This window comes from Podarcis pityusensis, assembly GCF_964106645.2.
Source record: "Podarcis pityusensis genome assembly, chromosome: 7".
NCBI lineage: Eukaryota > Metazoa > Chordata > Lepidosauria > Squamata > Lacertidae > Podarcis > Podarcis pityusensis.
Genome location: NC_138031.1, coordinates 64226919 through 64232417, shown reverse-complemented (window position 1 = coordinate 64232417; position 5499 = coordinate 64226919).

The window sequence follows — 5499 nt, the reverse complement described above, 5'->3', positions numbered from 1 at the left end:
CTGCTCCCCCCCCCCGCTGCGAGGGCGGCGTCTCCTCAGCCTCCGCCCCCGCTCCGCCTGCCTCGGAGGAGTCAAAGGGCGACGGGGAGGGGCCGGCAGGGAAAGGCCAGCGGCGCCGAAGCGCGCTTCTCGGAGCAAAGTTGCGCCTGTGAGGAAGCTGCCCGTTAAGTTTCGAAAGAGAAGCGGTTCGGGGGCTCAGGGGAGCGGAGGAGGAGGGGACCCCCCTTCAGGGCCGCTGCTGTTGGGCAGCGCGTTTAACTCAGCTTAGTCGCATTAAGCACGTGCATCCGGCTCTGAGGTCTCTAATAAGGAATATCGCTCTTAAGGAACTGTTGTTGTTGTTGTTTAGTCGTTTAGTCGTGTCCGACTCGTGACCCCATGGACCAGAGCACGCCAGGCACTCCTGTCTTCCACTGCCTCCTGCAGTTTGGTCAAACTCATGCTGGTAGCTTCGAGAACACTGTCCAACCATCTCGTCCTCTGGCGTCCCCTTCTCCTTGTGTCCTCCATCTTTCCTAACATCTTTTCCAGGGGTCTTCTCTTCTCATGAGGTGGCCAAAGTATTGGAGCCTCAGCTACAGGATCTGTCCTTCCAGTGAGCACTCAGGGCTGATTTCCTTCAGAATGGAGAGGTTTGATCTTCATGCAGCCCATGGGACTCTTAAGAGTCTCCTCCAGCACCATAATTCCCTTCACTGGCTGTTTCAAAAGCATCAATTCTTCGGCGATCAGCCTTCTTTATGGTCCAGCTCTCACTTCCTTACATCACTACTGGGAAAACCATAGCTTTAACTAGGGGTACTTATTTACAACGTAATTCTAGACATGCCTAGACCGCACGGAGTAGTGGGGGTTGTTCCCAGGCAGAGGAGCCAACTTAATATAATACTGAAAGGTGTGCGCATGCAGGTAAGCCCCGCCCTGCATAATCAATCACAAGATTGCAATTGTTGCAAGGTGTGCTTTCTTCAGCGCCGAAGAACCTAATCACTCGCATCCAGTATTGGAAGCAGAGCTGAACCTGAGTGAGCCACGTGCCTCTGAATAGTGATAGTGGGATTCACACACAGAGAGAGTACAATTGCTTGCAGAATTCCCACAGCCATCTGGTTGACTACTATGAGAACAGGACATTGGAATAGATGGCCCTTTGATCCAGCCCGGCTCTTACGTTCTTAAGATAAATTAGATAGTTTTGCTCTTGTATTATTCTTCCATTCCTAGCTTGACACAAGACGACCTAACCGTGTCATAAAGGCATTGCACAGCTAATCACTATGTTAACAAAGATAGATCTAAATTTGGGGGGGTACCATATGTAAAATGTAAGTTTAGGACAAATTAGAAAGGGACCTAGCGGACACAGGGCTTTGTGTTCCTGTGTCTATCATACCTAAAAGCTGAGCTATGCTTTCATGACACTCATCTAGCCTGTTTTATAGCTAAGGATAAAATTGCTAGGCAAAACCTGTAACCAGAGCTGACTTTGTAAGACAGAAATACACCAGTTAGTTGAATCAAGGGAACCGCTATTTGCCACAGGCAACACACACACACACACACACACACACACACACACACCTCTTAACAAATACTACCAATGTTAATGTAACATTTGTTAGACAGCTGACATATAACAAGCCAATTGAATGAACAATTTCAATTGAGAATTTGCTATTAATTTGTCCTACAATTCAGAGAGTCTTCAAAAGGACACAGATTCTTCGAGTCTCCCAAATATAGTAGTTTTTTATTTTGACAGCTGTCTGACTGAAATGCTGGTCTCTCCAGAGAGATAATGTGATGTAATTTTCATGACAGCCCAATTGTCATTGGTTAGGAAGGATATTATAATCTCAGTGGAGAGGGAAAAAGTGATTCTGCCATCTGTAAGCGTCTATCCCAATTACTTCAATGATTTGTACCTCCCATGTAGGGCTGGGAGTGGAAACTTCTACAAGCTGTTGAATAAAATGACATAATTTTGCCACCCACAAAACATTATGCAGTATGACAGTTTAAGAGACGGTAAGAGCAGCCAGAAAGTACAATCTCGTAACAAGTGGATACTTTTTTGCTTCCCTGCCCCACTCCAGAACAGTTTTACAATCCTAAGAATGGCTAGGTCAATCTTCTTTGTACCCCTACTCTACTTTTTGCCCTCGACTCAGAGTGTGTTTGGGTGGAGATACTGCCTCCGCTAATTGCTGTCTAGTCAAACCTTGAACTTCAGGAGCTCATTGCTGCAGCTTCCATAGCCATGCCCCCAAAGGGAGTCCAAAGATGTTGGCAGATGTGTTGGTTTATTATTATGCACAGAGGTACCAAAGAGCAGCTTGAAACAAACTTTATTAGGATCAGTCCTGTTTCCTAAGACTAATTCCACTGAACTCATGTTGAAAGCCTTTAGCATTTCATTCACTTGCCAGAGCAAGAAGGCTCTGACCTGGCATTCCTGCAGATTCTGTCCCTCATTCCTGCACTGAAAAAAACCCCAAAGCTGCCCATCCCTGCATGACCCCCCCCCCACTGCTGCATCTTAGCCATCTAAAAAGTAACCTGATCCCCATGTCTTGTCTAGTCTAGTGCTTCCAATGCTTGAAACTCGTCCAGAATAACTAAGTGTGCCATCTTTCCTCCTTTAAAACCCCTCCTCAAAACACTCCATTCCTGTGAAGTCTACCACTCAACTGAAACAAAGCTGTGTTAAGTATTGACAATTGCATTTGCTCGTATCCATCTCATTACCCAAGCTTCTCCCTCCCCATCCTTTGAATTTAGCTGGTCAGCTCCCAGAGGCAGGGCTTTGTGTGTTTCAGTTATGTTGTGCTGGCAGAGTACCCATATCCTACTTGGCTTTCTATAGGCACCAGGTAGGTCACTGTGAGAACAGAATGCTGGACTCAACAAATGTTGGGTTTGATCCAGCAAAGCTCTTCTTATGTTCTTATGAAAGTACTGTGTATATTGATGGATTGTATCGTCGTCACCACCATCCTCTCAGGTCTTCAACAATCCAGTAGACCAGGTAAGCTTACAAGAACAGCTGCATGGTGACAGGCGCCCCATAATATTTCCCCCCTTGGTTCCTGTCAGCCATGTACATGGATGGGCAAGAGAGCAATGGAGTTCTAGGCATTTTAACTGGGGGCTTCAGTTGTGCAGGAATAGCACAGTTCCTTAAAAAAAGAAACACTGCATACTAATTCTACTTTGCACAGAAGAACCTGCAACTTCCACAGGTCTATTATTAGCTATTAACCACCACCCGGTGGATTCCTGACCACCCTGATTATGCAGTTTCAGAGACCAGTTTCAACAGTTACTTCCCTTCACTAGCTGCTTGGGCGGAATTGGCTCAAGGTGCTGTTCTGTTGGTTTCCTATCTTGAAAGAGATCATCTCTCATTGAACGAACTTTGGGGAAGTGTAAAACAAATGAAAAAATGCTGCTTGGTTACTTTCATAACTTTTTGAGATATGATCATCTCTGCTCTAGCCATTTTTTCTTAAGCTAGAGGTTGCTGACAGTCAACAGAACTCTTTTGTTTTCTTGTGCACTAGTAGTTTGTCCTATGAAAACTATGACACAGATCTATTCACTCTGCTTGGAATGTGGGTATTGGTGGAATAACCCAGGCTTCTCTGTAACATAGGATATGTCCTGCAAAGTTCTGAGGCCATGACATTAGCACTTCAATCAATAGACTTCCAGGCTTATCCAGTGTCCACTTAGCTAGCGCAGACATTAGCCATTAATAGATCGATCCTCCATGAATTTGTCTTATCCCTTTTTAAAAAACTGTCTCAGTCAATGGTTATCATCACATTTTGTGGCAGTGAATTCCATAGATGATGTGTATGAAGAAGTTCTCTATGTTATCTGTCCTGAATCTACTGCCTGCCAGCTCCCTTGGGTGACCACAAGTCACAGTATTACGGGAATGGACGAAAAACCTCTATCCACTCTCCACATAATTGGGTAAATCTCTATCATATTCCCATTTAATTGTCCTTTCCTAAGTTAAAACCTTTTAGCCGTTTCATGCAGGGAATGTGCACCAACCCCTTCATGACTTTGTCGTTTTCAAAAGTCATTTTTCTATGACATCTTTTCTGAGATGGGCTAACCAAAAAATGCACACAGTGTTTCAAATGCATAGGATTGTATAAGGGCATTACAGCACTGGAATTTTTATTTCTGATTCCCAATAATCCCTAGCAAGGAATTTGCCATTTTTACAACTGCCACACACACTTGACGTTTCCATTAAGCTATTAACTGAGGGCCAGATTCCATTAAGTAAACGTGCTTGCAGGAGAGCCAGCGTAATGAGTTCTGCTGGGCTACTGTACAGATGGAAGAGGGGGTAGGACATTTTCTTCTTTCGGAAACAGCTTGTCCCACGAATCCTGTGGATCAGTTGCTGCACGGTGCTGTGCTGGGGCGAGGATGCAACAGCAGAATTGGAAGCTTGACTCTCTTTATGAGAAATCTCTGGTGCATATTTTTCTTTACAACTCTGATGGGCCTAATGCTTGCAATGCAAGAAGAAAACCAATTTTCTGTGTCATAGGTACGTTGCTGCTGCTGTTAAAAAAACACAACACACTTGTTGCGGTTCTCTCCCATTAAAAACATTCAGTCATATGAAGACTGCTGTTGGACCAGGCCAAATCCCTATCTAGCCCAGCATTCTGTTTCCACAGTGGCTAACAAGATGTCTATGTGGGATGTTTGCACTGGCATCCGCATTGCCTGTTGGCCTGCTGCCAAGAAAATGCAGCACTAGAAGGCCCTTAGTTACCAGCAAAATGTCCAGGAGTGGAAGCTGTACTAACCCATTAAGCTCATATAAAGGCCCCCAGACAGTTGGAAGGCCATGCTGGGAACTAGTTGAGAGCCTGGGAAATATCTGAATCAAGAACAGGGGGAGGTAGAAATACTATGCTGCTTCCTAGTCCTCCTAAAGTGGCTGGGCGGCCGATAGCTTTGCTCTAGATTGGTATTCTGATACTGGTTCCTGAATATATGCAGTTGACTTGCAATGCAATCGTGTGCATGTCTACTGAGAAGTGAGTCCCGCTGAGTTCAGGATTGCAGTCCCAAAGGCTCTTATGTCAAACACTTAAACTGAAGATAACGGTAGTATACATACTACCACTTAACTTGGCTGCACTAGTTGACAAATAGCACATTCTCTTGCACAGTTCTTGTCATTAAAATTAATGGGAGCTGTACAATAACAAGTGTCCTCTTCACAGCAGTGGAAGACAAACTGTAAAAGCAGACATTTGATCTGATTAGCCTTTAGAGGAAGAAAGAAAATTGGTCTATAAAAAGAATAATCCAAGGACTGTATAGTGTTACTTCAGCCTTGTAAATGAAATGCATATTTGTGACATTTAGCCCTTTCATAGATCTTAATCATTTTAAATCCAAGTACTTTGACTTAACAGGATTGCTGATTGCACAGTAAGCCACAATTTGCTATAAATA